This window comes from Periophthalmus magnuspinnatus, chromosome 20, assembly GCF_009829125.3.
Source record: "Periophthalmus magnuspinnatus isolate fPerMag1 chromosome 20, fPerMag1.2.pri, whole genome shotgun sequence".
In the NCBI taxonomy this organism is placed as follows: Eukaryota; Metazoa; Chordata; class Actinopteri; order Gobiiformes; family Gobiidae; genus Periophthalmus; species Periophthalmus magnuspinnatus.
Window position 1 is genome coordinate 6021885 of NC_047145.1, and position 26744 is coordinate 6048628.

The 26744-nt window shown below is 38.6% G+C and overlaps 1 protein-coding gene across 1 annotated transcript in view; it reads right to left on the bottom strand.

Moving 5' to 3' along the window:
• The window catches only part of LOC117388526 (cadherin-18), a 244444-nt gene extending 220002 nt beyond the window's left edge, over positions 1–24442 (bottom strand). Inside the window, exon 1 of the mRNA XM_033986086.2 lies at positions 24280–24442. The gene's annotated coding sequence lies outside the window, so the exon portion shown is untranslated. The remainder of the gene's footprint in view (positions 1–24279) is intronic.
• Positions 24443–26744: the final 2302 nt, after the last annotated feature.

Below are 26744 nucleotides of genomic sequence, written 5' to 3' on the forward strand. Positions count from 1 at the left end.
CACAGCCCCATAGAGACGTGCAGAAGGGAGGAAGGAGCGTGGTAGACAAATATGCCACCATCAGAGGAATAACGAATAGGGCAGCAGGTTTGGAGACGAGAGAGAATAGCTGGGAGGAGAGTGAGAGGAGAGAGCGTTAGGAAAAAGAGGAAGGGAGAGAGAGAGCGGAGAGAAAGACAGAGGGAGGGGGGATGAGAGATGAGAGAGCGATTGTACAGTATGTTGTGTGGGCTGCAGAGGACAGTTTTCACACTAAGATTTTATCACTTTTTTCCATCATTATAAAACTGCAGAAAAAAACAAAAAACTCTACATCAGATTCAACAACAAGTCAAATATTTATGTGAGACACCATTGTACACTGTTAAACAATGAATGTGTTTGTGTTTGAATGGGCATCAAAAGCACATTATCTGTATCTAGACATACAAAAAAGATGGAAAGGGAATTAGTTTTACTGTGGAGTTAGGTGTGATTATGAGTATTTGTGTACTCTGCCACAGAAATGAAGTTAAAACCATTCTTTGGAACATTCTCCACGGAAATCGATAATGCTGTGGACGAATATGGCCAAAGGAACAACATTTCCATGGAAAACAAGTGGATCAATTAAGAGTCAGGTTTATGGACATGAAAGCCCACTTACAGTCAGTACACACATTTTTCAGTGTTTCTTCTTTCTTCTGTGTTTTTTAGGAACTAAAAAGTTACACAGTGGGCTTTAACTTGAATGTATATGTATGTATGTGAATGTACGTATATGTGTATAAGTATATATGTATACTTTTCTGTCTCTTTTCGCCACTGAACTGAACAGAAAGCATAAGCAAAGCGTTTGATTTGTGTCCTGATGAACGACAGGGTGGGACTTGACAAGTTTTCTTCTTCCCACTCCTTTTCGAGCTTGTATAAGAACAGATTGTGAGATGTGCGTTAGGTGTACCTCGAAATAAATAAATAAATGAAATAAATAAAATGTACGGATTTGTACTACTGCAAAAAGGTTAGTAGTTGTTGGTGTTGTGTATTGATTATTTAGTCAGTTTCACTCTATATGTATAACTCTAAGAATAGACATTAATATGGAAAAGTGATATATCGTACTTACTTTACTGTCATATAACATTACAGTAAAGTAAGTACCTCTTATATCTTACTTAATAGGCTGAATAAAATTAATACTTCACCGGACACTTCTGCATTTAGAAAGGGGGATATTTGTGTCTCAATCCTAATGCTAATCCTAATATTTGAGGTATAATAAATATTAAAACAAAACCACAAACTGAAGTATTCCACATACAAAAAAATAATTGGACAGTCTTTATTTTAATGAATTTTAATTTTAATAGGCTGTTTATTTTACGTTTTCCGATTTTAATAAAAGTGAGCTAGCTAGCAGAGCCTATTGCAAAACCATTAAAACTGTACTTTCGCAGATGGTCTGGAGACTGCAATGAGCAAAGACTGTTTACCCCAGTCCTAGCTAAACTTTCTCAGTGTGTTACAAGGCAGTTTTCTCTATATTTTCTCCCATCGGATGTATTTGCCACACCAATCACAATATTGTAAGCCAAGATAAACATTGCATTTCTGGCTTTATAACAGTATAGCCCAAACTAGAGGCAGGAGGGTTTTAAATTGAGATTTCACACTCCTCTGCCTTACCATAAGCAGTGGGGGTTCATTCACTCTAACTGGGTTTATACTCAGGTTTGTTCCTCCCTCCTGCAGAGTCTCCTTTCACAGTTTGGAAATCCAGACACATTTTGCTACTCTCTCCCTCCGTTCGCATCATAATCTCTTCACGCCAGAGTGAAAATCGTGTAAATTTGGTTATACTTTTGCATTGTCCTTGGTTGGTTTCCTCTTCTGCTTTGCCTAGCTGTGCGCTCGTGGCTCTAGTGGTGCCTTGTGCGGTGTAGCCTTGGGATCCCTGCCCGTCGCCTCTCGTGCAAACTGCAAAAATGAAGTGCTTGTTATTGAGACTAATTCTTCTATTGGTGCCTCGTGTGAACACAGAGGAGGAATTTGATTTTGTGGCTTTTTTTATTTGTTCTCTTTCAAAAGTTGCCATGAAACCTGTATTACATTGTTTTTTGAAATGCTGATGTAAATAAAGTTTATGTGAATGTGGTCTCCCAATTTACTGCAAAATGATGACAAAAATGTATAACTTAAAGGTAAAATATGTAACGTTCTGGAGGTGACATATTAACACCATACTTTGGAACACTCTCCATGAGGATAGATACATTTAATGTTATAGTGTGGAAGATTATAGCCAAAGAACATGTCTATGGAGACAAGCAGGAGCAAACAAGAGTCAGGTTTGTGGAGATGCAAGCCTGCTCATCAATAATACACATAATTAGTTCATTTTGAAGGCTTAAGTCACCATATTTCAACCTTTATTCATTTGATTAAAGGTACTGAATTACACAAAATTGACTCAAAAACACACCTGGAGTTGTGTTTTGTTTTATTCACACATGTTTGAGTAATCCTTTATTATTAGTCTGTCTCTCCAAAACTCAAAATGTTCTGTTCCATCTTGTGATGTCATGAACTGGCACCAATTTACCTTTTGTTCAGCAGAGATCGGAAATTCCATGGCTGAAATCATCCAAATGATTCTGGTGAAGATGTATGAAGTACTTCCAGGGGAGCACTTCCTATATTACCATATGACATCATAAGGCGGAACAGAGTGAAGAACTCGGCCTATATATGCAGCGTTTGTGTGTTAAACAAACAAAACAAAACACATCTCCAGGTATATTTTTAATGAGGAATCAACATTATAACATACATCAGAAAATAGTGTAATAGGGGCCCTTTAAGTATGTAGAACCTCCAATGTACAATAGAAATAATAATTTGACTAAACAGAAAATTCAAAGAAAAAAAACAACAAATTTTTAGCTGTAGCCGTGATAGAAACACATTTTTAAACTCAAATAACAGAACTATAGAACGCTAACTTCTGTCATTATCATTTCTTTCACTTTGTATTCCCCAGGCATTTGCAGGTTGAAATTTATTCTGGATATTCTAGCGCCTTGATTCTATAGCTCTTTGTATGTAGGATGGCGTGCTGCGCTACATGGGTAAGGTTAGACTGAAAATAGCTCCAGGCCTGTTCTCGGCTTTTGTGCGACACCAAAACCACACTATGGCAGAAGGAGGGGTGCTAGCTTCACTCAGGTAGTCCAACTGACATTTTAAAATAAGCCTGTGCAATATGGGGAAAAGTATCACAACGTACTTCCTCGTTTTAATCTGTCTCTTAGGACTCTTGCCATATAAATTAACAATTAAAAATGAAATATTGTATCTTTTGAGGGTATTAGGAAGCTGAAAGCCAAATTTGTCATTCACGAAGTCTTCCATCTGCTCCAAACCACATGCTTTTACTGGCACAGGATTGGCTTTAGTGAGGCCGCGTCTCTATTAAAAAGACCCAAACTGATCACTAAGGATTTGACATGACTGGATCTTGATTAAAATTTGATTAATTGCTCAGGAAAGGCTGAAGTTATGGGCAATTATTTGGTTATAGTAGACTATTGTAAAGGTGTTCTCTTCTTTTGACCCATCATTCAATCTACTGGAGCAACCTATTCTAAAAATTAATGCCAGGAGTGGTCGTTTCCATTTTAGACTTTAAAGCTACCATGTGTAAAAGCCAAAGTTAAATCTGTCAACTGGAAAAAAACATTGTAGGAGTGAAGATGTTTCGCTCCTCATTCAAGCTGTTTCTTCAGTTCTGGTCAGATTACTGGTGAACTGGTGAAAAAAAAAGTCGCCACCTGGATTTAACTAAATAAAAGTAAATATGTTGTGGTTGCTGCAGTTGGTCAGGTCTAGGTTCAGCAACAGTCTGTGCTCAAAGAATGAGGTCAGCTGACACCTGAATATACTGAATGACCAGGTTATTCCATCAATGAATTTTTTTCTTCTCTGATGGCACGGGCATATTCCAAGATGACAATGCCAGGATTCATCGAGCTCAAATTGTGACAGAGTGGATCAGGAGCATGAGACATCATTTTCACACATGGATTGTCCACCACAGAGTCCAGACCTTAACCCCATTGAGAATCTTTGGGATGTGCTGGAGAAGGCTTTGTGCAGCGGTCAGACTCTAACATCATCACTGTAAGATCTTGGTGAAAAATTAATGCAACACTGGATGGAAATAAATCTTGTGACTTTGCAGAAGAGAAATCGAAACAATGTCACAGCAAATGTGTGTCGTAATCAAAGCTAAAGGTGGAACAACCAAATATTAGAGTGTGTGTTTTTTTTCTGAAGCAGTGTCCACAACAATCTGTCCAGAACTGACGAAGTGTCTTGGATGAGCAGCGAAACGTCTTCACTCCTACAACTTTTTGTCCAGTTGACAGATTTAACTTTGCCTTTTACTATGGATCAGACCTGGATGACTGAGGGATTACACAGAAAAGATCCTCAGTATGGCATAAAACCAACCTATCTACTGTATCTCCATGGAGAATGTTTCAAAGTACGGTTTCAACTTTCCGTTTCCATGCAATCATCCAAGGTTAAGGTTAAGGCATTTGGCCAGTCCCTCAACCGCTGGGGGAACCTGTCAGGAGCAGTCGGCTTAGTTACACCTCCCCAAACCGAACTCAAGACCTGGAGATGGGTCCCACTGCTCCAGACAGGTCGCCTCGGTGGCATTGAAGGATGGGTCAAATGCAGAGGACGAATGTATCTGCAGGTACATCACATTACTCAAAAATGTGCTTGCTATATAAAATGGAAAATTCCACCTCTGGTCCACGGTTGCGTATATGCTTTGAAATACAGCCACAACCTCTAAGCATAAATACAGAAGAAGCATCTACAGTAGCTCTGAAGGCCAATGATCGCTGATTTATAAACTTGAGTGGAATAGAAATACTTTTCCCGGTTCAGATGGATGTCAGGCCTAAATGAATCTCCTTGGCACGGCCTTGTGGACTTGTTTAGTTGCGTGGAGATTCATTTTAATGGGAGCTGCGGTGCTTTGACACCTTGGCACGCTGACAGCTAGTCTGGCACGGGCGGCACACATCAGGAGGTGGGCAGATGTTGGTACAAAGTGAATGTTGTGTGAAAGGTTCAGTCACAGTTCTGGAGAGTGTGTGCTCAGCGGAGGAGAAAAGATAGGGAAAAAAATATGTATGGGTCTTTTATTGGGATTCAATTGTTGTGTTACGATATGAAAATTACCAGTGTTGATACCATGTTGATGTGTATACTAATACTAATACTTATATTACCATGTGGTCTTATATCTGTGTAATCCCTCAGTCGTCCAGTACGTTTTTAGTCCATACTTATTCTGATCAATTCAATGCTCAAAATTGCCTTCGCAGCAAGGTATCGCTTAATAATACCCGACTGCTACTCTTTTAGCCTTATTTTAGCTATTTCACACTGCCCAATGTTACCAACAGAGGGAGCAGGAGCTGTTCAAAGTGTTTTTATGCATTGAAATTCATGAAAGAATACCTATATGCATGCGTTTGTCACAAAGGCTTAATGGAAGTATTACTGAAGCTATATTAAAAAAGCGGCATGACTGAACTGCTCTAAGAGGTACAGTTTGTTTAAATACCATACATACTGCTAACTGACTAGCTCCCTCTCTCTCACGTGAGTCTAAATCGACTTGGCATTTTAAAAAAGCAACTATTGAGCAAAGCGAGGGGATGTAGCATGTTCCAAGGACTTGTGTTACGTGTTAAATGGAAAAGTACATCCGAGTACTTCAGGCTGAACCAAGGTCTGTGATTTATTGGAAATGGTGGAATGCACGCTCTCTTAGTAATATTAGTAGAAGTAGTAGCAGTAGTTGCAGTACTAGAGAGTAGTCATAGTAGTAGTAGGAAGGGTCATAATGAGTAATCATAGTAGTAGTAGGAGGGGTAGTAGTAGTAGCAGTACTAATAGTAGCAGTAGTGGCAGCAGTAGTGGCAGTAGCAGCAGTAGTAGTAGTAATAGCAATAGTAGTAGTAGCAGGAGAAGTAGTAGTAGTAGTAGTAGTAGTAGTAGTAGTAGCAGTAGTACTATTAGTAGTAGAAGGAAGAGTAGTAGTAGTAGTAGTAGCAGTAATAGTTGTTGTTGTAGTAGCAGTAGTATTAGTAGTAGCAGAAGAAGGAAGAGTAGTAGTAGTTGTTATTATAATAGCAGTAGTAGTAGGTTTTCTAGTAGTAGCAGTAGTAGTAGTAGAAGGAAGAGTAGTAGTAATAGTTGTTGTTGTTATTGTAATAGCAGTAGTAGTATTAGTAGTAGTAGTAGTAGTTTTTGTAGTAGTAGCAGTAGTAGTAGCAGAAGTAGTATTAATAGTAGTAGCAGTAGCTGTAGCAATAGTAGTAGTAGTAGAAGAAGGAGGAGGAGGAGGAGGAGTTATAATAAGGGTTGGCAATATTGACAAAACATATCTTCTGTATAGTATTTGGTGTGTAAAATTACCCCAAAAGCTGCTGAAATATCAGTTTATACTTTCACTGAATTTTTTGTTGAGAAATCAGCTCTAACAGTAGTATTTTGGGACCATAAACATACCTGATGATTACATTTTGGCATATCTAGAAAAGAGCACTCATTCTATTGACAGATTGATTGCCCATCTCTGAGTAGGAGTAAAGAGGAGTTGTAGTAGTAGCAGTAATAGTATCAATGCAATTTAGACATCAGCCAAGGTTTACGCGCCACTGCAGCATGTCTTATTTATTGAGTATTTTGAAAGCCAGATCGGAGTTTACGATTAAATTTCAACCACTTTATCAAAGGCGAAGTGTGCGTAGTATCATATATAAATGCGTGATGGAATTTTACTGCACGGGGAATATCACAGGAAGGAGATAAGGATCCAGTATGGAGGGTGCTATGTACACATCTTAACACACTGTGAAGACCAAAGCACCTCACCTCCATATTTCAGCCCTGGTCCGACTCTTTGAACACTTATCAGGAGCGTGATGAGATTCCTGGCATTGGACAGCCCCCCCGTGGTCCTGCCTCACATGTGCCGATCAGCGCGGACCCCCCACTGAATATATGCCCCATACGTTTATACATTTTATCTCTGAAGTACTAGATTCATCTTAAGGGGTATGTCGTGTGCTGATGCTGCGTTTTAATGCTAGGGCTATTTTTTCCCCATTATGATTTGACGTTTTAAGAGTTATTTTTCTTGTATATCCTTGGGAAAAATCAAATCTAATGCAGCCGTAATGCGTGTGCGTACAAAAGTAATCAGTTTAAATAGGGCTTCCAGCTTGAAATGTGTGTATACAGGTGCCGTTTGGGTACACATATAAGCAGCTCTTTAGGTCAAAATAAGTCTCTAATTAAAGAGTTTTTATTGTTCGGTAATCAAGTAGTGCGCGTTTAGCATACCAGTTGTTGTGTTGTTAGCTTTACGGTGACAGCGAAACTCCACCCTGTTCTCTGAAAGTTGTGGAAAGCGCTTATTAACTCATCAAGGTGAATAACTAGGATGCTCAGAATGTATAAGGTAAGCGAGGGTTAACTTTGGACCACTGCACACGGTTTAAAATGAACTAGTTCTGGTTTTTGAGCTTGTAAAAGTAAAGAAAACTGCAGCGCTTTTAATCAAAGTATGGCTATTTTTGACTAATTTCAATTGCTTACAAGGTGTGTTCATACTTCTCTTGGTTTGATCCTGGTTTAGACCTCAGGTAGACTTCGTTTGGTCCTGTTCTAGTCCTGGTTTAGTCCTGGTTTAGTCCTGGTCTAGTCCTGGTCTAGTCCTGGTCTAGTCCTGGTTTAGTCCTGGTCTAGTCTAAGTTTAGGATGTTGATGCTGTGCAAATGGAAGTGTGACCGCATCAATAACATATCAAACATTCTATTCAGAAAATGAACTGAAAACATAATTTTAGCATGAACTGAATGACAAAAACACGGTAAATAAACAAATAAATGCAACTCCAGGTATGTTTTAAAGTGCAAGCAACAGGGTTAAAAGCTCTAAAAGTCAATAAAGGATTTAATGTGTGTTTTATGCTCGCGCTCCTGCAGCTGTCAGTGGATGTGAGGTTGAGGAGTTCTGACAGCAGCAGAGAACACTAATGTTTTATCATGGACCCCGTCAGGATCCCTGCGCCGACATGACAGGGACCTCTGCACCCTGTCAGCTGCAATGACACTAAAGCATCATGAACTCTAAGTGATAAGTGTCAGGAAATAGAAGTCGATGTTCTCACCGAAGTTGTGTGATTGTGTTGAAATATTTTTTTCATTTACAACTGGTAGTTACTATATGGACTTGCAGTTTACTACGTGACGGGCGGAACAATCGTTTTCAGGAGTCAAAATTGCCATTGGCTGCTTTGTTTATTGCATTTTTCTTTACATTACATTTTTTGTTCATTTTCTGCGTTGACCTGTAGATGTGGTAAATGGTCACCTTCAATGCTCTCAAAACGCTTTACATTTTAGGACTGTTGTCGTGTAAATTAACAATTGAAAAACAAAATATTGTATCTATTGAGAATAAAACTGAAAGCCTAATTTGTCATTCTGTCCAGTTTACGTTATTATTATTATTTATTTTATTTTTTTTTAATTGGTACAAGCTTAAATGAGTGTCTAAAAGGTCACATTTTTATCTAGCACTTTACATCACGAAACCACTCACCCATTCACACACACATTCATACAACAGTGTGCGCAGACACTGGGTTAAGTGTCTTGCCGAAGGACAAAACAACAGCATTCATGTGTGGGAGCTGGAATCACACCGCCAACCAGTGGGTCAATGGATGAACCAATGATGTTTATGTCGACAGCGGGATTCGAACCGCCAACCTTCAGATCAGTGGACAAACCAAATGAACTACTGTAAATGGTTGGATTAACTTTTATGACTCATTATAGACACAAACTCACTACTTAACTGTTGCGTTCTGTAATGTATTTATTGCAGCTAATATTTTTTAAGTTTTAAGTTTATGTCTTGGTTTCAATATTATCATTTATCGTTCATATTTACTTCAGCAATATATCATACTTCAAAATCTGTTATTGTGACAGGCCTATTTACAATTTATACAAGTGATACTATAGCAACAACAACTGCAGTTTAATTTAGGGAGAGAGCTACCGACCATAATCCAATTCAGTGTGTTCATCAAGTAGGTACAGAATTCTTTGTAAGCTAATAGTTATGTAAGCACCAACAATAAAGGAGCCACTACTTGTACGATACGGAAAAGCAACACACGGCCTTTAGCCACTGGAACTTTCAACCGACCATGTTATAATGTGCATTTCTGGCAACATGTCAACCACAAGAGAATATGTTTGAATAGGCCGATAGTCACGAGAATTACGATATCGACTTATCGCAATATGTTTTGGGGGTCAGTATTTATCGCTGGGGCTCATTTTTCCGTACTCCGAAAATATTTGAGTTGTAGAGAGTCGAATACATAACTTGCGTCCACTTGCAGTTTACGTTTTTCACCATATTGTATATTGTTAGATTCATTTTTTGTGGATAATCCTGCCCTTGAGTGAGTCAGTGGCATAAATTAGTGTCATAAATATGTGTCAATATTATAGTTTATCGTCGATTTTATTCAAGACCATCTCAAACACATATACGTACATTGCATATTAGAACTGACAGACATATAATTTTGTAAAAAAAATAAAATAAAAATGTTTTGTCCCATAGTTGGTAATTTCAAGTTTTTTAGTCCACAAACGTATTTAGAGATTCAAAAACTGGATCCCCCAAAGCACAGCATGCTAATTTAAATTGTGATTACCCATGTGAATAACCATTTATTTCCTATTTAAAATAAATAAATAACATCTTTAATACAACCTCAAGGCAAATCCACTACACTGCTGCTTTTTAAACCAAGCATTAAAAGCGTATCCATAGGGGCAGCCCGTAGCTTCCGAAACCCTTACATAACGTTAGCTAGCTCCCCTCTCGGCTCTGTACAAAAAGGCTATGGGCAAACACTCGCAGTCAGATTGAAATCTAAGCTCTCTAATAGAGCATTAAGTATTCATGCAGCGCCGCGCCAATCAAACGGATGTGGGGTTAGCGAAGACAATCTGCTCGTGAAATGCAGGGCCAGTATGCAAAACGAACACATCCCCGCTACGACTCCTTTTAAAGTGTCATTGTCCCGCACATGCACACTGACACATGCATGCAGTACCATTTATCATTATTAATTATGCATATGAGCGTATCTTCGTCCGTATCATTCATTGTCTGAAGCCTGTTAAATGCATCGCCGCGTGCCAGCGACTACAGGCTAACACGTACGTACGATATTCGCAAATCAAGCAACTTTCTCATTGGATTTTTGACAACGTATTTCAAACTGCGAGGCGTAATGCGTTTGAATCGAAACTGCAAATCGTTTACATCTAATCACGAAGCGTTTTATTGTCCGGTAAACAGGAAGTGAGCGTTAGCATGCTAGTTGTCGTTGGCTCCGGTTTCTGAAAGTCGTGAAAAGGGCTTATAAACTCATCGTGGTGAGTGATTAGGATGCTCGGAATGTATAAGGTGAGTGAGGAATCATTTTGAAACACTGCAAACCGTTTAAAATGAACTTTTTTTCACATCTTCAACAGTAAAAATTTGGTACAACGCTTTTAACATTACAGATTGTGTCTAACTTTGAACAGAAAAATAAAAGATAAATCAAAAATTCGATTCGATTTTTTTCATTTTCAAAACTCTTCAGCCCCCACACTATAGTCTCCATTCTGCATCACCATCCTCTCTGAGTTTTACAATGTATAATTCAAAATGTCCGCAAGCATTACGATTAAATAAATATGTTTACCAAGTTCTTTCTCTTGGCAGCCTGTATTGTCGCTGGCAGTGAAGCAAGATGAATCAAAGGAACTGAATAATTTGAATAGTATTTTTCTTCCTTTGGTTAAATCACAACATAACAGTTTAAATATAGAATAGATGTGCAGAGGTAAAATGAGGCTTGTACACGTTCCACACATACAGTTCTACACAAATTGTACTTCTTGTATGCATGGATTTTTGGGTTTCAACCAAAAGTAAAAAGTTCAGTAGTGAAATAAGCCCGCTGATTTCTGTGGTGCCCAATGGGAGCTGACATCGCCGTAAATGTCCAGAGCCGTAGTGGATCATAATGACTACGCGGCGCTACCGAACCCTACACATATCATTGATTAAGAAAAAGAGTAAATACAGAGCAGTGATGGTATCCTGAAAATAAGCGATTAAAGATTGCTCAAACATGCATAAATCACTCCAAATACATCTCCAAATACAACTATGACATGGTTAAAAGCTCTGAAAAAGTTGATTTTGCAGAATAGGTCTGCTTTAAGATCACCAACGCCTTGCTTCATATTCAAGAGTTGCATTGTAATACTGTTGGTTGAATGTTTAAGTATTTGCCAACCTGGTCTGCAATTTTTGTAAAACTATATCCTTAATTTGATCGACAGAGGTTCAAGAGCAGGACCACACCTCAACCTCCTCCTTTGCCCTGGGATCCGGAATACACCCTTCTCCAGTACTTTACGTTTATGTGAGTTTGGTCCCTGTGAATCAGCCTGAGTTCAGATGGGCGTGATTGACAAGTGGATTAGCCAATCAGGGAGAGGCATGGTTCGTCCATATCAAAACAAAAATGGCTGCAAAATATCACAGGGGACTGAAAAAAAAAAACAAAAAAACATTGTGGATTTGTGCAGAATAAATGAGCAAAGCACTAAAACACTAAATCTGATTTCATTTTATTCCAAACGATCATGCGTCACTGAAATAAACAAATCTGATTCTCAGGTCTAGGAGGAGTCTCATGTACATCTACGCCACATCAATAAATATATTTTAAACACTTGCATATTACTGTTGTGGCCCTTGCGCGTGGAGTCAAACTGATTTATAAAGCACATTAAAAGCAACTCTAACTGTCCAAAATGCTGTACAAAGGCGATACAAAGTGGAATCTTATACAACGAAACATACAAAAACAATAAAACAACACAATACAAGTGTCTCTCTCAGTTTGTGTTAAAAGCCAGTGCAAACAAATGGGTTTTCAACTAAGATTTAAACATATTTAAAGACTGGGCTGCTGTAATAGCCAAAAGAAGATAGTTTCAGAGTCTAGGACCAGCTAGTTTTTAACCGGGACCTTAGAACGCCCCAAATCATGTGGTATGCTGATCTTAAAGTCCTACTTGTATTGTATTGAGATAATCCAAACATTCTTATCTTCATTTATACAGGAGAAACCAATGAGAGCGCTTTTTTTCATGTGTCCCCTGTTTAAAATGCCATACAAGCAGAAAAACAAGCCAAAGAAATAAGCACATAAGTCCATATAAAACATTAAGAACAGGCGTGTGTTTAAAAGTTCGTTACCAGATTATTAAATTACCATTGTGTCACCGACGTCTCCAGTTTGGCTTCTCGATGGAGCGTATTCCATTGTTCTGAAGTAAAACAGCTAAAAGCCCTTTTCTCTGATGGAAACATTACCATGCTACGTTTTAAAATACAGCCTTTGTCTTTGCCAGAAACCATGACAGATATCTACGTCTGTAACAGTAAAACAGTTGGAAAAAACGCTAAAAAAATCGTTATTGGAGATGCTTTGCCCGGACTGGTCGTTCGGATCAGATACAGAGGAATAACAAAGCAATACAATGTGAATGTACCATTGGATCTTTAAGTGACAGAGTACAGCTGTCCATGTATCTATTACCCCGCTGCGAGAAATATAGCCCCTGTTTCAGCATAAAACTGTTGAGAGCGATCTAATTCAGTGACTCGCTGACACAGAGCGGGACGTTTTGTTGGTGAATGTGCTTTTTTCTGAGCTTTACTGTAAATTAGAAAAAGCGCGACACGAGCGGGGAGCGGAGAGGATGTCCCGAGTCTGTGTCAGCATGTCCTTAGTGGTTTTCAAACAAGTTATTTCCCAAACATTTGTCACTTGAACAGCAGCGGAGAGCGGTCATGAATAACTCTGAGTGCGGCCTGTCACTCCACGCCTCCAGTCAGTCCGGGTGAGGCTGCTGCTGCTGCCATGGCAACAAATGGAAAGCCAATATGGAGATTAATTAAGCTTTAAAGGGCCACTATCACAACAAGCTCTGATCTATGTTATAATGTTGTTTCCTCATCACAAACAGACCTGGAGTTGTGTTTTGTTTCATTCACATGTTTAACACACAAACCCTGCATATTTAGGCTGAGTTCTTCTTGCAAACAGAAAATACTCTGTTCCACCTTGTGATGTCATGTGGTAATACAGGAAGTGCTCCACTGTGTTTTTAAACTCCATACACCTTCACTAGAATCATTTGGATGATTTCAGCTCTATAAATATCAAACGCTTCTGAACAAAATGTAAAAATTAGATGTTAACTTGAAAACTACCACTACATGACATCACGAGGTGGAACAGAGTATTTTGAGCTTTGTAGATGTAGACAATAATAAAAACGGGATTACTCAAACATGTGTGAATGAAACACAACACTGCGTATTTTCATGAGGCAATAGCATTCCAACATGGCCTAAAGCTCACAAGAGTCATGTCTGCGTAATACAGGACCATTAAAGGGACACTGTGTAACTTTTCTGGTGGGAGATCTTCTACCTGCTCATCTCCATGGACATGTTTACACAGTATTCATGCATGAGTTTCTGCTTCCTGCTAAAACCAACCTTTTTTTTTTATTCAAAAGATGTAATATTTTGATTTAAATCATTAATCCCCATGGCAACGGTCCTAGATCCTCATCATTTGAAACACATGAATAGAATTAAACATATATATGATGCATTTATTCAATTACAATTACAGAATGCCTAACAAAACCTGAATACTTATTGTGAGCAGAATCACCTCTCCACAGATCTGACCTGTAACTTGTTTAAATTGTGAGTGCAGACAGATTGGATAAAATTTTGCGAAATACATAAACGATATCCATACCATCCATCACGTCAATACAGTAAATCAAAGCTAGTATTAGTTGCAGTATTAGTAGTAGCAGTAGTAGAAGTAGAAGAAGTATGAAATATATATATTGGAGTATTGATTTTTTTGTCACACCATTTTAAGACTAAGACTAAGATTTGAACGTTTTTGATTTGATAATGTAAAGCTATAGTAGCGCATTTAGCTAACCCTGAACAACTAAGGACAGCATAAGGAAATCATAAGGAAAGTGCCTTTAATCAAAAAATGACAGCTCCTTTGTGGTCAGTCACAATCAATGCTCTAATCATTCAAGGGCATTTGATTTGTGGCTTATAAATGGGTTGAGGATTACACTGGATGCCCTGTCTTTAGTCGACTGGTAAAGTCATGCATGAACTTGTCTCATGAGTTGGTATTTTAAAAGGTGATCTATTTTTGGAGATTTTTATATAAAATTCAGTTGATTGATAGAATTTATCCTATGAAAATACCCAGTTTTGCATTATGTTACATTTAGTCTTTACAGTTATATTAAATTCAAATTTTAAATCAGATTCAGAATATCTTTTGAATAGTACTTCCTCCCCAAATACTTTTTACTCTTACTTAAAGGTGCTGTACCTGATATTTACTGTCTTAAAAACGTTCTAAAAAAAAAAAAAAAAAAGTAGAGTGCTGTTAAGTAATTTCTAGAACTACTACTTCATACGTCTTGAGTAGTATAATTTTAAGTTTCAGTTAATTAAACAAAATAAATTTAATTTTTTTTTTTTAAAGTTATGAGTTGAAGGAAAAATGATTGAATTTTTTTTTTTTCTGCTGTCAAACTGAATGGTAGCAAATTCAACATAAGTATAATTTGACTTTTAAATAATTAGAATTTTGAATATTTTTTTTATTGTTAAAAAAAAGAAGACATTTAAATTTAAAATCAAGAAATAAATATAGATTGAGATGACTTTATTACAATCTTTCTCCAGTCACAGACCTGACACCAAAGCAGTGCCATCCATTCTCTTTTGGTCTTGATCCAAATGAAATGTTGCTTCCGCCGACAGGAATCGGCGCTAAGTGCTTGGGCAAATGCACTGTGCCAGAATGCATTACGATCAGAATCAAATCTGATCACAAACTTAATGACAAAACCTCAAGCACCATTTATCCTCTGGAGCCTGGAACAAAAGAGCTCACCTCCGCATTCGAATCACAGGATTACTCTACCTACGCGTCATCTTTGGGTTTAGAGGAATTTAATGAGATAAGATAGTTTTCAGAATACTTTTTGTACATTGCAAAATATTTTGTAACGTGGATAAGGTTTCCCCAAGGTTTTCAGAAACAGATTTTTTTAATGAAATGATATTTAACTTCTTAACTAGATTTTCTCCCCATGTATTTGGGGAATAGATGTCTTGAGGTCAAAATATGTCTGCTGCATGCTGCCTGCATCTAATTATGAAGGGTTTTATAGTTCAATAATCAGGAAGTGTGTGTTAGCATGCTATTTATTAGCTTTATCTTGACAAAACTCTGGTTTCCAAAAGTTGTGAAACGTGCTAATAAACTCATTAAGGTGAGTAATTAGGATGCTCAGAATGCACAAGGTAAGTGAGGGATAACTTTGAACTACTGCAAACTCTTTAAAATTACATATATATAAAGTGACTTTTTTTTTTTTTTTTTTATGAAATCTTGGAATCATCTTGTGACACTGATTAAGATTTTAAAGTTTGCTGTTTAGAATTAGGGTACTAAAGACATTATCCGAATCATTCTTAGTTAACTATATCTTTATTATTAATTAAGTCTTTGTTGTCATTCTAGAGACAGACCGATACACTGGTTGACCGATATTTGGACATTTTAGCATATTGGCTATCGGCCTTAGATCTCCAGCAGAGGCAGATATTTTGTTCTGGTTAATCTGCTGTCCAAAAAATTCACACAAACCTTAAGTTTAACACTTTCATACGACAATATAATCCAAATCTGACTTTAACTCTGCTGATATTTTGGGGCAGATATGTATCGATCATCGGTGGCTCTAGATTCTAAACAATCATAACAGTATCAGCCGAAAAACATATCGGTCGATCTCGAGTTCATTCTTAAGGCTATTAAAAGTGTAGTGGCCAAGAAACGATGGCACACTCTCCACCGGAAAAGTTCCATAGTGCATCTTTACATAAATACAAACTTGAAACCTGAACAGCATATTGCATTCACAGATTCAGTTATCTTTGTATGCTTAATAACGAAGTATATAAACATGTTGCTTAAGTACTTGCTGCTGTGGCCTGCCCCTCTTTACTGTTGGAGGAGCTGATGTGGTTTGACAGAGGCAGTATGACACGTCCATTTAGCAGAGTGAGGACATGTAAATCAGTCAAACACATCCAGAGGCAGTGACACAGCCTCTGTCACTTCCACTGTCAACACTTGTGCTGGGATTAAACGCTGCTCATTACAGAGGCTGTGCAGCGGGAAGACATTTAGAGCACAGCAGGGAGCCGAGCTGTTAATACTACTTAATACACATGCCATTTTAACATTTGTTTAACACTAGTTTGTTATGGAGATGAGTTTTTCATCACGGTACTTGCAAACAATTAGACTGCAAGACTATGATGGTGCTTTTCCAGACATCAAGAGATTAAAACTATAAAATTTGGTTAATTTTTCAGTCCACACTTACTCGGCATTTGGAATTTTAAATGAATGATGATTTTGTGTCTGAATTAAAAAACATAGACGGTATATATAAATGGAAATTGGTAACACGTTAGCTGCCGCGATCCAAATTTCAAGTGAGTATGGGTGCGCTTTTGGCTCCATCGACTTTGGCTCCAATTCACTTTCTATTGAAAAAACATCACCCCCTCTCCATAACTGCTGCTGTCAGACTTGTCATTTTCGTCTTAAAATGTTCACACTAACCCTGGTGTTTTTATTTCACTATTGTGTCTGTAAATCAAGATATGAACATTAATAACAGACAAATCAGGCGCCTTCTTTCCCCATGCTGGCTCCCGCTAGCATTAGCAACAGGTCTGATTGACCGCATTGCTAAGCACCCGCTCCATGCTAAATCAAGGGGTGTTACTTTCAAAAGCCTCGCCCCAGATTGGCTCTTGGGTTGCTATGATACTCGCGGTCAGAATTCCAAATATGCAAGTTGGCTCCAAATTCACCCCATAACTGCTAGCCGCGATGAGCTCCACTAACGAAATTACTGCACATCGCGTCAGGATTGTGAAGTTGTAGTTGCTAGATTACTGAAACATGCATGGATGACATCTTAAACCTCTTCAGGCATGTTTTTTGATGAGGGAACAATGCTATATTATGGTAGAAAGCTAAAAAAAAAAATACATTTTGCATAATACGCCCTCTTTATAATCAGCTACAAGCCCTTGGTCACATGGCAAATGGTCACATTTTTATATAGCGCTTTTCCACCTCCATGGCAGTCAAAGCAGTTTACATCAAGGAACCAGTCACCCATTGTACGCAGACACTGGAACAAGGTGGTTTAAGTGTCTTGCCAAAAGACACAACAACAGTATTCATCTGTGGGAGATAGAATCGCACCTCCAACCTGTGGATCTGACCGCTCAACCAATGATGTTTACGTTAAGAGCGGGAATCGGACCGCCAACCTTCAGCTCAGTGGACAAACACCCTTAAAAAAAACAGTATAAATACATTGTACTAATTTTAACTCAGGCAGACATTTGTTTTGGCAGTGCGTAGAATCACGATATCCAGTTGCATTAATCATGAGGTAATTACCCGCATGCCCTTTGCTACAACAACACAGTCCCCGCTCAGGACAAACAGCACAGAATCACCCTGCTTCTGTCTGCTGGAGAGGAGCCACGCAGCTTTTGGCACCATCCAAACAGAGCATCCAACCCAAATACCGCCACGCATTGTTAAATAATCGGTAATAGTGTCCTGGCCGTTCTAGCAAACCCATTTTAACAATAGGGAATTATAGCAGAATACAATATGCAGTGAAAGTACAGTTTAAAACCCGATTCGCTGTATCTGACACAGTCCCAATCACGTCTATTGTTAGGGCTTCCTGAAGGAGTTGCATGAAACTGCAGCTTATCAAAGGAAATTTACTCCGTTTGACGTGAGCAGGGGAAATGAAATGGAATTTGACCAGACTAGACTGGGAAGCTTGGCAGAAATTTAAAGGACCACAGTGGTTCAGTTGGTTCCAGCTCTAACAGATGAATGCTGTTGTTGTGTCCTTGGGCAAGACTCCTAACTCACTGGCGGGTCAGTGGTTCCTTGATGTGAAGTGCTTTGAGAGCCATGAAAGTGGAAAAGCGCTATATAAAAATGTGACCGTTGACCGTAAAGGTGCACTGTGTAACTTTTCTGGTCATCAGCTGGTTGTCTCCATGCTTTTTCACCATGTTCCGCAGTATGATATTAACGTAATAGTATGTAACTTTCTGGAGGTGGAAAGTCTCCTGCATGATTCAATGGAAAGGGAAAGTTAAAACCATACTTCGGAACATTCTCCCTTGGAAACTAGCAGGAAGAGGCTCTGCTCCAGGCCAAATAAGAGTCAGGTCTGTGAAGATGCAAGCCTGCTCATAGTATTGACACGTGATTTTATATGTTTTTCCAGTACACTTAACACACCATAATGAAAAAATAAATAAATAAACAACAACAACAACAACAACAATAATAATAATAATAATAATAATTAAATAATAATAATAATTAAATAATAATAATTAAAAAAACAATAACATGCATTTATTTTACTCTACGCTTTGTCAAAAAAAAAAGTAACATTTTTATATAGCGCTTTTCCACTGGAGCTTTAAATTTAGCTGACCTGCATATCTTCAATTACAGGTGTTGATGTTTTATTGCTCTATAATACACAAAAAAAACAACAAAAAAGAACAAACATCCATTCTTATTGTAAGCAGGCTCACCTTTCCACAGATCTGACCTATAACTTAGCCTGGGAGGTCACCAGCTTGGAGATATACACATATATTTAACACAATACTGTGGGATATTCCAGGTAAAGCAATAAGATCTCCACAGAAACATGCATGTAGCACACCCCCCTCCCCCTCCAGAAAAGTTAAAGTTACATATTGCACCTTTAAAGGAAGATACATTTTCCTGTCTGTCACTAAGGAGGCTGTGAGCTCGATAGCCAATGATGAAATATCTTCTAATGGCACTTCTTGCTTCCCATATCTACAACAAAATTGATGGGTTAGGTTTGGTGACTCTAAATTGCCACGAGTGATTGCAATGATAGATTTTAGTCACCCGCGAGCCCTACAGTCCCAAGATGAGGGAATGAATCATCTTTAAGAGTACTACAGATTACAATTGCTGCCACTTTTTTATATAGGAAAAAATAGGCATGCATTTTTATAAGTTGATGGATTCGATTTAGATTATAACCAGCTGATAAATTGATAAATTATATAGTGCTTTTCCACCTTCAAAGCACTGAAAGGACACAATGACAGCGTTCATCTGTGGGAGCGTTTATGTCGAGAGTGGGATTCGAACCCCCAACCTTCAGATCAGTGGACAGATACTCCATCAGCTGAGCTCCCGTCGTATTTGAGCAAAATGTGTCTTGCCCCAGATCAGATGCATTGTATAAGCGTACTGTCTGCATCTAATTATAAAATACTTTACTGTCCAATAATCAGGAAGTGTTTGTTAGCATGCTAATTGTTGTTACCGTAATGGCAAACTTCGCACTGGTGTCTGAAAGTTGTGAAAAACGCTTCATAAACTCAACGCGGTGAATAATGAGGATGCTCAGGATGCATAAGGTAAGTGAGGAGTAACTTTGGACCACTGCAAAACGTTTAAAAAGTTTTCCGCGTTTTTAAGACGGTAAAAATCAAGTACAGCGCCTTTAATCAGCTAAAATAATTCACCGCGAATGACTGATGCTGGATAATATTTCACAATATAAAGGGCAAAGAAACACTAGCAACATAAGCCTGCCAATCATGATCTTATATCAAATTGAATAGCGGTCTTTCGCGCTGTAGATTTTTTACATTCGCCTGAGTTATATAACCTTGCAGATTCACTAAAGCTCAATTTGACTGACACATCTGACAAACTCTACTTAAGCTATAGTAATATTTTCTGCTTGTTTTGATGATGGCCTATCACTGACACTTCCGCCAGCTCCACTCGCAGTAAATACAGCAATTCAATGACCACTGGCACCCGAGTCAAACACCCACTATTAGAGGAAGTGTGGGACGCAGCAGCTGTCCAATCCCCCTCTGATCCATGGACGCTGAAGGCCTTTCCATGTGATCGTCCTGATGGTGCAATGTTGTATTCTAATATACACGTACACAATATATTTACACTGAGTTGTCTTTTATTTCATTCATAGATGTATCAGTACTCCTGCTTTTACCTCTACTATATATCATTATGTTGTAGCCAAGAAAATGTAAGTTGCACTATGTAACTTTTCTGATGATGTTTTACCATCTGTGTGTATCCATGGCGATGTTATAGCTTTCTCTGGAATGCTTCAAAATACTTCCATGGAGACTCTGGTGCCTGATGATTTGTGAGAAATAAAACCACCTTGAATGTAATGAAATGTAAGATGTTTTTAATACATTTCCATTACATGCCAGGTCTGTGGAGAGGCAACCCTGCTCATGGTGCACATTTTTAAGCAATAAAAACACCTAGCTTACATGCGAGATAGATACTGTATGTTTTAATGCCATTTCGTGGGACATTCCAAGGAGATATGCAGGGAACGTTACATGACATGTCAGACCTGTGGAAAGGCGACCCTGATTACAAGAATAAAGCGTGTTTTTCAAGGTTTATTTGAGCAATAGAAATGCCATTGATAAATACAAAACAGTCAAACCAATAACATCTCATACAGGCAAAAGGTGGCACAACATTACAGGTCAGATCTGTGGAGAGGTGACCCTGCTCTCAGTAAGAAAGCATGTTTTTCAAGGGATTCGAGTGACCAATAAAAAACACGGTTAACTGCAAGATAGATATGTTCAATAACACTCTGTGCCATTCCAGACAAACCAATAACATCCCCATAGAGACAAGCAGGCAATGGCCACGTTACATGTTAGATCTGTGGACAGGAGATCCCGCTCATGTGCTACTTTTCAAGATATTTTGAACCAATAAAAAACATGTATAAAAACAAGTTAGACAGCCTACATTTGATGACATTTTGTGGGACATTCCAGACAAAATAATAATATATCCATGGAGACAAGCAAGTGAGAAACCCTCCACTAGACAAAATACACAGTGTATCTTTAATTAAGCCCAGAAAATGCATACCATAGGAGCACTTCTGGCACCAACTCACTATAAAATCAAAATGCAGTCCTATGTCCCTGTATGAGCATTCATACAGGGCCTCCTATCTCCACCATCACCGCAGTCTTGAGTGTGGCATTGTGCCTGATAATGTGCTGTGAATTGGGGGGAAATTACCACATTGACACATTGATGGATGCGTCGGGCGAGCTCTAAAGTGCTTGAGACGACGATTACAGCCGTGCATATACTTTACATTACACACATTTACAGAAGAGGCGCAGCGATCAACACAAAAGTCATTCTCGCATATAATTATCTGAATCAATTTGCAATGGACGGTCTCGACGTAATACATAAACAGGGAGCGGGGTTTGATTGACAGTAAATTTTGTCAGAATGCAAATGGGGGAAAATGATAGTCGTGTAATCATCACTGTCTAAAAGTAAAAATGGAAAATGGCTGGGAAAGTTGTACAAATGAATGCAAAAAAACCTCCCTGATTGCAGCCCCAAGTGACATAAGATCTGAGTAAATATGACTCATTCTAAATCAAGTCGAAGTGACCAAGATGTTTGAAGGAGGAACAGGTTCGAGGGCCCATTTGAGGGACTTTTTGTATAACTGCACTTGTAAATACCTATGGATATTAAACTCAGCCTTATTAGTGACAAACTGGTAACTTATCCTCCATTAAAGTTGCAACGTGTAACTTTTCTGGAAGGAGATTTGCTACATGCTTGTCTCCATGGAGTTTTTCCAAACAACTCTACTAATTATACGTCTGTGATGACTAACTGACTACTACAAATTCACTACTAAAGTAATTGCTGAATATTATAAAGGCGGATTATGTTAATTTTCTGGTTAACTGGAATGCTCCACAATATGGTATTATGAGACAAACAGATGACACCACCAGGCAAGTTACTAGTCAGATCTGTGGACAAGTGATCCCGCTCGCAGTAAGAACGACTTAAGAATGTTTTTTCAACTTATTTTTTTTGAGAAATTCAAATGCCTGCGATGAAATTAATGCGAGATAGATCTTGTTGAACGTTTCATGTGAAGCAATAACATCTCCATGGAAACAACGCTCCACTAGAAAAGTTACACAGTACACCTTTTATAAGCATCAATCCTTATCTAGATTATTAGACTCTAAAACATAGAATAAAAAGATGTTTAATACATATAAATTCATAAAAATAACTCTAGTATGTTAGTATATGTTCTTATTTTAATCTGTATTAAATAAATAAATAAATAAATAAATAAATAAATAAATAAATAAATAAATAAATAAATAAATAAATAAATAAATAAATAAATAAATAAAAAAAAATAAAATAAAATAAAATAAAATAAAATAAAATAAAATAAAATAAAATAAAATAAAATAAAATAAAATAAAATAAAATAAAACAAAACAAAACAAAACAAAACAAAACAAAACAAAACAAAACAAAACAAAAAATAATAATCATTAGCTGCAGCCCTGATCTCTGGTTTAGCACTAAATGAGCTACTAATGCTTGTGAATCTTTCCAAACAAGACTCATTTTGGTTGGAGCACTAATGAACCAGACACATGTGACTCAGGAGTAGAACCAGTAACCTTCCAGCAGTAAAAAGGGAGTGGTAATACATAGACCTAAGCTATGCCACTTTTTGAGATGTCTTAGATAAAAAGAAAATCACTTGAAAATATATTATGTAGGCTATATTTTTCCACAAAGACCATGTTTTGGACATGCATGACAACTGCATGCTTATACAATTTGTGCCTCAGTTCAAAGCAACATATCCAAAACCAGGCCACTTAACTTAAAATCAGTGAATGCTTAACAGTCAAACTAACCCGAAAACGATTATAATTGTTACTGTTTAAGTTTAGATGGAACTCTTGGAATAAGCCGACACGCAAACGACACACACACGTTCATCCCTGCACTGCACTGCCCCAGACAGGCTTGGCCATGATACATCAAAAGCGAAACCAGGCACGTACAGATGTAAAGACACAGATATAGATATTTCCAGTATTCTCTAGCGGCTGTTGAGAAAGACACAGCTGGAAAATCACGAGCGCAGACAGCCTCAGACAAGTCCCCGGGCCACAATTTCTAAACATCTCAACTCGCGGTGCTTCTCCCCCCCCCGTATCATGCCTGTTCATCACTTTCATGTTCGCGTGTCCACCGATGCACCAGCGCAGTCTGACGGTAGATGCCAAGTTCCCTCCCTCCCTAGAATAACGAAATAGACTCCATTCACCACGGAGAAGCGCCAAACGAAGCAAGCCACCGAAAAGCGTCCGGGCTTCTCCTCATCTCCACGCACACAAATCTATCCACGCAGCGCAACGTGCCATCTATACATCACCTGTCATGTTCGCCAGCCAAACATTTACAAACACGCCAGTAAGCTTATACCCCACCGCGTAGATATATGGAGCGCAGGTTTCACACAGTTCACAGTGGCGTTGGAAGTGACTATTTCGCCTCAAACCTAAAGTACAGGGAGTATATTTGAGCTTGGTGCAAGACGAGCTGTGCGTTTTTAAACAGAGGGACACAGCACGCGAGTGGATTCCAGGTTCCTGCAGTGTGCGTAAAATCCGAAAGCCTGTAACCTCTCCGCTCTCCTCTGCGTAAACCTGGGTGCAAGTCCCACTCCGGGTATAGGTGCCTAATGAGAAGTCCAAGGAGGTAAGCCAATATAGGAAGATGGAGCAGCATAAGCCACAGCACTGTAAGCGTGTTCATATAGGAGAGGACAAGCGCGGAAAAGCCAATAACTTACCATTACGCACAGCGGTAAAGCACACATTTCACAAGCAAGTTTAACAAACGCATGCAGCAGATTAGACGTGGTGAATAAACTTAACGGGACACGGTTGGGTTACGTGTGGAAAAAGGCAAACTTCTATCCTTACCTCGTCGCTCACGCTCTAGTTAAAATCCACATCAGCAAAAACGTTGTTCATAAGTTCGTGCGTCATTTTACGTGTCCATTTTACGCATCGCATCCCTTTTTTCCTCCATAGACGGAACAGAACAGAACAACTTGCGATCCTCCGACGCCTCAGTGCCGCTCCGTGTCCGCGCGAGTGTGTGTGTGTGAGAGATGGGACCAGGCGTGTGTACGAGCGCCAGACTCCCTCCGCCAATCCTGCCCGGTTACCGCCCGCGTGAGACTCCCCATTGGTCTGTTCCGGCATCAATCTTACGCCGGGCTTCAAACTAGGGCTGCACGGTTTGAATAAAATATCTAATTGCTTTTTTTTTTTTCATCTGACAAACATGGTTATTATGATTAGATGTGCGGGTTATGTTTTAATAGCTGGATTTTGCTCAAAGTTTAGATTTTAAATGAGAGATTTTGAGAGAGAGGATTGAAATGTGAACTGTTTAAAAGTCTAAACTACACAGGTATTTTTTATTTTTATTTTATTTTTATTTTTGGCAAATAAAAACTTGTACTATACCCAGTTTTCCTCTGTGTATTTGAGCAATAAATTAATTTGCTGCTTGCTGTCTGCTTTTAAATAGAAAGCAGTTTATTGTTAGATGATCAGGAAGTGCCCGTTAGCATGCTAGTTGCTACTGTCCAAGCAAAACGCCATGCTGGCCTCTGAGAGTTGTGAAATAAAAATAAATAAATAAGTAAAAAGTCATTGCGGTGAATAATTAGGACAGTCTGAACCTACTGTTCTAAACCGATAATCAGGAAGTGCCAGTTAGCATGCTAGTTGCTACTGTCACAGCAAAATGCCACTTTGACCTCTGAGAGTTGTGAAAAAATAAATAAATAAAAGTTATTGCGCAGAATAATTAGGACAGTTTGAACCTACCTCTCTGAACCGATAATCAGGAAGTGCCAGTTAGCATGCTAGTTGCTACTGTCACCGCAAAATGTCGCATTGGCCTCTAAGAGTTGTGGAAAAAATAATTTAAAAGTAAGTCATTGCGGTGGATGATTAGGACAGTCTGAACCTACTGCTCTGAACTGATAATCAGGAAGTGCAAGTTAGCATGCTAGTTGCTACTGTCTCAGCAAAATGCCGCACCAGCCTCTGAGAGTTGTGAAATAAACAACCAAAAAAAACAACAAAACAAAACAAAAACTGTACTGTACCCAGTTTTTCTCTGTGTATTTGGGCAAAAATTTATCTGCTGCTTGCTGTCTGCATCTAAATAGAAAGCAGTTTATTGTTAGCTAATCGGGAAGTGCCCATTAGCATGCTAGTTGCTACTATCACAGCAAAACACTGCACTGGCCTCTGAGAGTTGTGGAAAAAAAAAATAAATAAAATAAAGTCATTGCTGTGAATAATTAGGACACCACACTTAAATGATAATCAGGAAGTGCCCGTTAGCATGCTAGTTGCTACTGTCACAGCAAAATGGCGCTCTGGCCTTTGAGAGTTGTGAAAAAAATAAATAAATAAATAAAAAGTCATTGCAGTGAATAACTAGGACAGTCTCAACCTACTGCTCTGAACCGTTTCACATTTTTCAGACGGTAAAATTGCCAATTGCGATCATTCAAATTGCGATTTCGATTTGATTTCGATTCACCTCGCAGCCCTACTTCATATAATCCCCAGTTTAGTGCTTTCATCTCTTTCTGTCGCTCCATCCCTCCATTATCCCCCTCTCCTCCTCCAGTCTTCCTCTGTTAAACACGTGATTATAGGAGATAGTCATCTGAAGCCAGGGAGGTTAGCCCCATATCTCGTTTTTCTTTACACCGATAACGGACTTGTCTCGCAGCCAGCCGTCCACCACTGACTCTGCCCGTGGGATTCAAAGCAAAGAGAGAAATTAACCGAGACATCTGGGAACCAACTGGACTGAGTAACCGGCAACGCAAGAGCTGCTAGTCAAGCTGAGGAAGTGGTAAAGACGCTGGGTAGAATTAGCATCGTAATATCTATATAATGTAAATCTAAAACATGCATAAATGAGACTTACAGCTAAACCGAGTCCTGACCACGATTTTGGCTCAAGATCTGGAGAAGGTTCCTATAGATCAGCTGTTGCATGTAAGAGTGAATGTGTTAAATGCAAAGAACCAAATAGCCTACGTTATATGTGTTTGTCCGCTGATCTGAAGGTTGGCGGTTCAAATCCCACTCTCGACATAAAAAGTGGGCAAGACACCGTGTCCCGAGTGGAATCGACAAGCAAATTGTGAATGTAAAGACAACAACAAGATGAAATGGTTGTTTAGTTCTAATGTTTATAAGTTAGCATCGTTGTATTTTGTATGTTGTTAATGGTGTCTTATAAGCACATTAGTAAAATAGTTTCATTCATTATTAGGAAGCAGTTAAAGTGGTGCTGTGTAACTTTTGGCATACGCGTCTCTATGTAGATGTGCCTGCTTTGTCTGAAA